General features: G+C 41.9%; 1 long non-coding RNA gene across 1 annotated transcript; it reads right to left on the reverse strand.

The window, feature by feature from the left end:
* Positions 1–348: 348 nt before the first annotated feature.
* Positions 349–9,022, reverse strand: LOC139041382 (uncharacterized). The gene is made up of 3 exons (XR_011496416.1): positions 7,011–9,022; positions 4,802–4,890; positions 349–3,125 (listed from the first exon to the last, which is right to left on the reverse strand). It is a non-coding gene; the product is annotated as an uncharacterized lncRNA (long non-coding RNA).
* Positions 9,023–10,091: the final 1,069 nt, after the last annotated feature.

Consider the following 10,091-nt stretch of genomic DNA (forward strand, 5'->3'; position numbering starts at 1 on the left):
ATCCTGGGCGCGGACATAGCACCGCTCATCAAACCACGCTGAGGCAGCGTCCCACATGCCACAACTAGAAGGACCCACAACGAAGAATATACAACTATGTATCGGGGGGCTTTGGGGAGAAAAAGGAAAAAATAAAATCTTTAAAAAAAAAAATTTACTGATGTCTAGGTTGCGTCCACATATGTCCTGATTTATTTGATCTGGGGAGTGGCCTGGGCATTGGGAATTTCAAAACCTACCAGGTCATTTTTTTTCTTTACAGATTTTATTTTTCAGAGCAGTTTTAGGTTCACAGCAAAATTGAACAGAAAGTAGAGTTCACTTTCCATATACCCTCAGTACTCCCCACCCACAGCCTTCCCCGTTATCAACATCCCCCACCAGAGTGGTACATTTGTTACACATGGTGACCCTGCATTGACATATCACAATTACTCAAAGTCCATAGCTTACATAAGGGTTCCCTCTTGGTGTTGTACATTTTATGGGTTCAGACAAATGTATAATGACATGTATCCATCATTATAATATCATACAGAATAGTTTCACTGCCCTAAAAATCCTCTGTGCTCCACTTAATCAACCCTCCCTTCCTCCACCCCTAGAAACCACTAATCTTTTTACTATCTCCATAGTTTTGCCTTTTCAGGAATGTCATATGGTTGGAATCATACAGTCTATAGCCTTTTCGGATTGGCTTCTTTCACTTACTAATATGCATTTAAGGTTCCTCCATGTCTTATCATGGCTTGATAACTCATTTCTTTTTAGGGCTGAATAATATTGCATTGTCTGGATGGGCCAGTTTATCTACTCACATACTGAAGGATATCTTAGTTGCCTCCAAGTTTTGACAATTATGCATAAAGCTACTATACACCTCTATATATAGGTGTTGGTGAGAATATAAGTTTTCAACTCATTTGGGGAAATATCAAGGAGTGCAATTGCTGGACGGCATGGTAAGAGTATGTTTAGTTTTCTAAGAAATTGACAAACTGTCATTCCTACCAGCAATGAGTGAGAGTTCCTGTTGCAAACTCGTCGGTATTTGGTGTTGTCAGTATTCTGGACTTTGGACATTCTAGTAGGTTTGTAGTGTTATCTCATTGTTTGGGGGTTTTTTTTTTTGAGGAAGATGAGCCCTGAGCTAACATCTGCTGCCAATCCTCCCATGTTTGCTGAGGAAGACTGGCCCTGAGCTAACATCTGTGCCCATCTTCCTCTACTTTATGTGTGGGAACCTGCCACGGCATGGCTTGACAAGTGGTGCATAGGTCCACACCCAGGATCCAAACCAGCAAACCCCAGGCTGCCAAAGTGGAACATGTGAACTTAACAGCTGCACCACCTGGCCAGCCCCTGATATCTCATAGTTTTAATTTGCAATTCTCTAATGATATCTGACGTTAAGCATCTTTTCATATGCTTGTTTGCCATCTGTATACCTTTTTTGGTGAGGTGTCTGATCAGGTTTCTCACCCATTTTAAATCAGGTTGTTTTCTTATTGTTGAGATTTAAGAGTTCTTTATGCATTTTGGATAACAGTCCCTTATCAGATGTGTGTTTTGCAAATATTTTCTCCCAGTCTGTAGCTTGTCTTCTCATTCTCTTGACAGTGTTTTTTGCAGAGCAGACATTGTTCATTTTAATTAAGTCCAGCTTGTCAATTATTTCTCTCATAGATTATGCCTTTAGTGTTGCATCTAAAAAGTCATTGCCATATTCAAGGTCATCTAGGCTTTCTTCTACATTACTTCTAGTGGTTTTATAGTTTTGCATTTTAGATTTAGTTTGCAATCCATTTTGAGTTAATTTCTGTGAAGGGTATAAGGTCTATGTCTGGACTGATTTTTTTTGCTTGTGGATACTCACTTGTTTCAGTGCTGTTGAAAAGATTATCCTTGCTCCATTGTATTGCCTTTGCTCCTTTGTCAGGGATCAGTTGACTATATTTATGTGGGTCTCTTCTGGGCTCTGTTCTCTTCCACTGATCTATCGGTCCGTTCTTTCACCAGTACCACACTGTCTTGATTACTGTAGCTTCGTAGTGAGTCTTCAAGTCAGGTGGCTTCAGTCCTCCAATTTGTTTTCCTCTTCAATGTTGTGTTGGCTATTCTGGGTCTTTTGCTCTCCATATAAACTATAGAATCAGTTTGTTGATATGTACAAAATAACTGGCTATGATTTTCGTTGGGATTTGATTGCATCTATAGATCAAGTTGGAAGAAATTGACGTCTTGACACTATTGAGTCTTCCCATTCATAAACATGAAATACGTCTCCATTTATTGAGTTTTGCTTTGATTTCTTTCACCAGCATTTTATAGTTTTCCTCATGTAGATCTTACATATATTTTGTGGGATTTATACCTAAGTATTTCATTTATTTAGGTGCTAATGTCAATGATATTGTGTTTTTTATTTCAAATTCCACTGTTCATTGCTGGTATACAGGAAAGCAATTGACTTTTGTATATTAACCTCGTATCCTGCAACCTTATTATAATCACTTATTAGTTCTAGGAGTTTTTTTGTTGATTCTTTTGGATTTTCTACAGAGACAATCATATCATCTGTGAACAAAGATATTTTATTCTTCCTTCCCAATCTGTATATCTTTTATACCTTTTCTTGTCTTGTTGTAGTAGCTAGGACTTCTAGCATGATCTTGAAAAGGAGTGGTGAGAGGAGACTTGCTTGCCGTGTTCTTAATCTTGACAGAAAAGCTTCTAGTTACTCACCATTAAGTATGATGCTAGTTGTAGATTTTTGCAGATTTTCTTCATCAAATGGAGGAAATTTCTTCTATTCCTAGTTGATGAGAAGCTTTTGTCCTAAATGAGTGTAGGATTTTGTCCATCTATTGAATGATCATGTGATTTTTTTTCTCTCTTATAGTCTGTTGATGTGATAGATTACATTAATTGATTTTTAAATGTTGAACCAGCCTTGCATACATGGGATAAATCCCACTTGGTTGTGATGTATAATTCTTTTTATACATTGTTGAAGTTGATTTGCTGACATATTGTTGAGGATTTCTGCATCTATCTTCATGAGAGATATTGGTCTATAGTTACCAGGTGATTCTAATGTGCAGCCAGTGTTAAGAGCCTCTGTTCTAAGGGTTGAAAGGAAGGAGAAAGTATGTGAGAAGTTCTTTGCATGTTAGGTGGCTACAAATCCCAGAGTTCATGACCTGGGTGAGGAAGAGGAAGATGAGGCAAGAATTTATGAGAGTGATAATATAACAGAACTGCTGTTCTAATCTTTTAATTCATGGTCAAAATAATAATATATCTGACACAAAACTTTAAAGTTTACAATAAAGTTTCATATAAGATCTAATTCAATCATCCCCATCATGGTAGGCGGTTAGAGATAACATTATTATCTCCACTTTACGCGTTAGGAAATTGAGGCTCAGAGAGAAAGAATGACTTGTCCAAGATCAACAACCATAACCCAGATCCAGGGTTCCTGAGTGAAACCCAGCATCCTGTCTATGATTCTTCAATTATTCAAATTTCTATGGTTCTTTAGTTACTCAAATGTGCTCATCAAATAAGAATCCAGCAGTCATTTAATTCCCTGTGACGTTAAAGGGGAAATGACTTCCAAAGAAAAAATCTTCAAAAAGGCAAGGAGAGAACCATCTACCTCTACTCTATGGAAACCATTTAGTTTGCTTTACCCTCAGAAGCAGAGCTGATGGGAGGGTTTAAGGCGTGGAGCCATAAAAAGTGTGGTGCTCAGGGAGGGTCAAGGGGCCACTGCAGTCCCCTTCATTCTTTCTCTGTATACCTGAGCCCCATTCTCCCATCCTGCACATCTCCACAAACCATCAGACCCTGATGTCCTCACCTGCATAGGGGCCAAAGAAACACCCAATCGCTCATAGGTTACCCAACTCACAGGACACCCTGGCCCTCTAGCCAGAGACCTTGAAGACTGAATCACCCAGCTTGCCTTTGCAGAGATTGGTTACTAGCACGTCATTTCGTTTCTGTCTCTTTGCATACTCAGGCTTTGCCTGCCCCACATTCAGGGCATGTCCTTGCCCCTCATACCTCTATACCCATACACAAGAGGATATACGGGAAAATGCAGATGGAAGTTGCTTCTCAATCTTTGCAGGGGTTTGTAGGTTACCTATATACTGCCCACACTTACATATAAGCACACTCCATAATAAATACATTGGGACTCAAAAATGGAGTTGGGGAGAGAACCAGCTTGACCATAAATTATGGAAGGATGAAAAGTCTTATAATTGGGTTATTTGTATCTCTGAAATTCTGTTGTCTCTCCTGCTAAGCGAGGTCTCCCACTTGGAGACCAAGATAGCTATAGTAGAAACTTTTTCTCCAAAATCATGACGTTGGAAATCAAGACTCCCTTCAAAACCTAGGGAGCTGGACTGCTTAAAGGGAACATAATAATCTCCTTGAGAATTGGAGCAAGATTCACAAGGGCGGTAACCCTGCACAGCTATTCGAGAACAGAAGATATGGACAAAGCACTTTGGAGTGTTTTGGGAGTTCCTGTCTATCGAACAGGCAACAGCTAATTATACCAAGAATTTTCTCCTTTCATCCTAAGTCCCTGGTCATCACTGAAGGACTCCTCTACTCTCTAGGTGTCGTCATTTAATGAGTTTACCATGTTTCCAGACTGTGCTTTTCTTCTCATCTGCTGTTCACTGTTTTTCCACAACTGCAGCCCTAGGGACTGATAGTTAAATAATCTGTGAAGTTTTGAGTTAAACAAGTTTTTACAAGACTTCTCAGAGCTTACGGAATGTCAATGTTTGTGGCGAATCTTCAGGGAGATTTGTATCCTGTGCAGTGCTTCCCAGACTTTTCCAAGGGCATCCCATAGGCCATCTGTTTGGAAGATGTTGACAAAGTCTCAGACAGAGATTGCTATCTTTTCCTCTGTTATGGATTGAATTGTGTCCCCTCAAAAAAGATAGTTTCAACTCCTAATACCCACTACCTCAGAATGCAACCTTATTTGGAAATATGGTCTCTACAGATGTAATCAAGTTAAAATGAGGTCATTAGGGCAGGCCCCAATGCAATATGACTGTTGTCTTTATGAAAAAGGGAAATATGGACCCAGAGACAAACATGCACAGAGGGAAGACGATGTGAAGAGATGCAGGGCGAAAGCAGTCTGCTACAAGCCAAGGAATGCCTGGAGCTACTAGAAGCTAAGAGAGAGCCTGGACCAGGTCCTGCCCTAGCACCCTCAGAGGGAGCACTGGACTTCCGGTCTCCAGAACTGTGAAACAACATGTTTCTGTTGTTCTAAGCTCCCCAGTTTGTGGCACGTTGTTACAACAGCCCTGGGGAACTAAGACACCCCCTGTATCCGTTCTTCTAGCTGGTGGTAGGTAATCAGGTTTATTTTCCTCCCTCTACTTCTTTAAAAAAATACACTTGAAAATTTCTATAATAAGCTTAAAAGTAACAAAAGTACCCATTCTTCTCCTCTACCACTGTAATAGAAGTATCAATTTTTAGCTAGGCAAATGGCCAGCTAGACTAGAGGTCAGCAAACTCTTTCTGTAAAGGTCCAGATAGTAAATATTTTAGGCCTTGTGGGACGTGTGCCACAGCTACTCGATTCTGCCATTGTGGCAAGAAAGCGACCATAGACAGTAGGTAAACAAATGAGCCTGGCTATGTTTCCACAAAATTTTATTTACAAAAACAGGCAGTAGACCAGACTTGCTGACCCCTGCTCCTTGAGCACCTGCTGCATGCCATGAACTGTTCTAGGAGCTGGGGCTCCATGGTGAGCAACATAGTCAAGGACTCTGTCTCATGGGGCGTGGAGCTTGTTCAACAGCTGTGTTCACCTTGTGCAGCATCTTGTTTAGGTGCACAGTGAGCAATCCAGAAATACCAAACCAGCAAATGATTGATGGTCTCGCAGGTGGGAAGAAATGAGCCAAGCCTTGGGGGTGCTAGGCCAGGGGGAATCTCTGGGCCCCCTGGGACGCTAACTAAAGTACAACAAAGGAATCTCCGCTGGCAGTTTGATTCCTTAACTAGGAAACAAACAAACCAACACCAGTGAGCTCTTACATGCCCCCAAAACCTGTGCAAGAATGATCATAGCAATATATTTCCTAAGGTGCAAAAACTGGAAAAAAATCAAATATCCATTAATAGAATAATGGGTAAATAACCTGTAGTATATTCAAACAATGGAGCTCTACAAGCAAAGGAAAAGAGCAAACAACTGCTACATGAGACAGCACAGAAGAATCTCAAAAATTTGCAAACTGAAGCCCCCTCTCCCCTACCCCCAGCTAGGACACTGAGGACTGAAACCATAAACCACTCCACAGATTGCTGTTGTCAGTGCCCTCGAGTCAATTCTGACTCATAGTGACCCTGTGGACAGCAGAGCAGAACCCTGTCCAGTCTTTCTGTGCCATCCTCGCACCTTCCAAGGCTGTATGGGACGATGCTCTGCTGTTACTCGGAGGGTCGCCGGGTCCCTCTTCCTAGTCTGCATTAATCCGGAAGCTCCACGGAAACCTGTCCACCACGGGTGACCCTGCCAGCATTTGAAATGCCGGTGGCATAGATTCCAGCATCACAGCAACACACAGCTGCCACAGTGTGACAACTGACAGATGGGTGGTGTGGTTCCCTGAGTGGGACATGAGCTCAGGCCACGGTGCTGTGGGATCTTGACCACTAGACCATCAGGCTCCACAGCTCACTGTCTATGTTGGCACGATTTTATTATTATATAGTCTTCATTAGCATAGCTTTACTATTCCAGGATGCTCCTGCCCAGGCAAATAACTTTATTGTTCATTAAAGGAACTTCCTGAAAGACCTATCTTTAGCAGACAACATCGAGAGTCTCCATCTTGAGTCTCTGAACCTCTCCCCTCAAAATCCTTGCCTTGCTGTTCCTACCAATCCCGATGATATCATACCCCTTACCAAGCCTATTCAAGCCTTCACATCAAAAAACTCACCTTAAACCAGTATCAAGATCTCAAAGTCAACTTTTCCCTTCTCCCTCCAAGACGCTACCAAAGGTCTTTCAAGGTGAGGTTCTTCCTGATGGCAGCTCTGTCTTATGAACAGAGTGTTCTGGTGATAACTCAGGAGCCAGGATTCAACCACAGAATGTTTAGTGAGAAAAAACAGTCACAAAAGAGAACAGGCTTTAGGAATCAATTTATATTAAGTTCAAGAGCAGGCAAAACTAAACTACAGTGACAGAAATCAGAGCCCTGGTCGTGCCAGCGTGCATAGTGGTGTCGGGTGCATACTGCCTGGAAGAGGACATGAGAGTTTTCTGGTGCTGGAAAGGGGCTTTATCTTTCTTTTTTTCTTTTTCTGTTGAGGAAGTTTCACCCTGAGCTAACGTCTGTTGCCAATCTTCCTCTTTTTGCTTGAAGAAGATTTGCCCTGAGCTAACTAACACCTGGTCAGTCTTCTTGTATTTTATATGTAGGTTGCCACCGCATCATGGCTGAAGAGTGGTGCAGGTCAGAGCCCGGCATCCTAACTCATGAACCCCGGGCCACCAAAGTGGAGTGTGTGGAACTTAACCACTACACCACTGGGTCAGCTCCATAGAAATGTTCTATATCTTGATCTAGATGGTGGTTACATGGGTATGAACATGCGTAAAAATTCATTGAGTGGTACATTTTTGTGTGCATTTTACTGTATGTAAAAAAGTGATTTAAAAAAATGTTAAACAAAGTTTTTTTTAATGTTAAAAATTTAATAGGTGTCTGAGATTGCTGGGAGAGCCAACTGTGGTTTCAGAACCACTGCTTTAGTAAAGAGGTTGCATTAAACCACATGGAGTGAGGTCTTCAGAGAGACCTCAACCTAGGTACCTTGGTATTGTTTTCCAACCCTTCTAGACATCGTCTACGTCTGAGACGCGAGCAGCCTTTGCAGTTGGCCCTCAGCCCTGCACGTGAATCGGTGGCGGTGGTACACGTGTAACAGAGAAGGGCGTGGTGAGAATCAGCAAGTGGAAGACTTCAGAGTCTCCCGATTGCAGAATGCAACCTGGGAATATGGACCTCTTGAAACAGACCCTCTTGGGTGACATAGTGTTGCTCCTGCAAAAACCTAGTGTATGAAATGTTGCCTAAGAAGACTCACCATTCATTTCCCTGGGTTTTTTTCAGGGTGTTTTTTGGTAAGGAAGATTGGTCCTGAACTAACATTCATGCCAATCTTCCCTCTATTTTGTATATGGGATGCCACCATACCACGGCTTGATGAGAGGTGCATAGATTCACACCTGGGATCTGAACCTGCAAACCCCCAGTTGCCAAAGCAGAGCGCACAAAATAAACCACAACCCCACCAGGCTGGCCCCATTTCTCTAAGGATTTAGCTACATTAGTTGAGATTGCATCCAGAATTGTGTCACCAAAATTGGGGGAGGGGAAAGTGTAGATGGTTTCTATTCTCATTATTTGTGACATTCCTCGATGTGTCTCCTGTAGCAGTAGTCTGTTCTTTTTAATTGCTGTATGGTAGGAAAATGTGTGTATACATGGTGTGCGGTGTGTGGGGTGTGTGTGTGCACGAAAGAGAGGGGGATTGATTGATCGACTGATCGATTCCAGGAATCAACATGAAATCCAGCTCCAGAAAGGCCTTGCAGGCTTCTTTAACTGCAGTAATTAAAATAAATATTTAAACTCACAGAGACGAGCATACACAAAAATATTTCATGTTCAAAGGCAGGGAGGAAGCACTTGTACTCGCCTGGGCTGGGTGACTCAGTTTCTCTGCCTGTTGCCGCACGTCGGGGTCACTTCCACACGCCAGGCTGGGCCCATCCTGCAGATCCATGCCGTTGTGAGCTCTCCTCTCGCCTCCGAAAAGTAAAATGAGGTGCGTTCAGGCTGGTCTAAAGGAAGCCCTGACAAAAGGCCAATGCTCAGAGTACAGGTATTTCATTACTTCCATTTTTAAGATGGAAAAACAAGTACACAGTTGACATTTACAAAAATCTTATCTAGTGGCAAAACTAAGTAGACGCTATGTGCTTGTATTTCCCAAACACCGAGTGGGAATTAGGGCCTCCCCATAGCATCTTTAGCCTGTGGGTACCGCCTGCCTCACCTGGCTGGTCCCTCCGCCTAATCACTGGCACCATTATTCTCCTGTGTTTACTCACAGCGACTCCTCTGCTGCCCTCAAGAACAATGGTTTTCTCACACACTTGGGAGTTTCCTTTAAAGACTATGGGCCGCTCCCTGAATGATTTTAGAACTGGATCTCTCTTTTCCGACTTTTGTTTTCTTTCCAAAAGTAATACTTGTTTATTATAGAAAGTTTAATAAACATAGATAAGTGAAATGAATCAAGGCAAAAATCACCCAGAATCTGATCCAAATTACTTTTTAGTGTGTATATATGTTATAAATACAAATATGCATAATATTTTACTGTGCTGACAACTTTTTATCAAACCAGTTCCTTGTTGCCAGGCGTCTAAGCTCTTGCCATTTTTCTTGGTGTAAACAATACTCCCAAAATTATCCCTGGAAACTGAACATCTTTGATGATTCTCTTAAAATAAATTTCTAAAAGTAAAAATATTGGGTTAAAAGGATCTGTAGACTTTACAGGTTGTTGCTTTTCTAAAAACAGCACCAAATCCCACATCTGTTGCCACCATGGGTGAGTGTCAGAGGAAACGTAATCAGAGAGATCTCAGGCACGTACAACAAACTGGAGTGAAGGTAGCATTCCATGAGCTGTTTGAGATTTCAGTTCAAGAGCTTTCCTTTATGCAGACGGTTATCTGTAAATTCGGTGACTGCGGTCAATCGATACTCAGAGGGAGCTATCTAGCCTTGAGGCCACCCTGGTGATTCAGATTCGACAGTAATTTTTATTGTTTTTACGTTGCCAGGAGATAATGAGCTGTTTCATTTGGCACAATCCCTGAGGGAATTTCCAGCCAAATTGAGGGGTTTAGACTATTACAGACCTAGAGGTGAGCTATAAATAGAAACGAACTAGGGCAGAAGGTAACTTTTGTCAGCTATTTTCTCGGTGCAATGGCAATG

Source organism: Equus asinus, chromosome 21, assembly GCF_041296235.1.
Source record: "Equus asinus isolate D_3611 breed Donkey chromosome 21, EquAss-T2T_v2, whole genome shotgun sequence".
Lineage (NCBI taxonomy): Eukaryota > Metazoa > Chordata > Mammalia > Perissodactyla > Equidae > Equus > Equus asinus.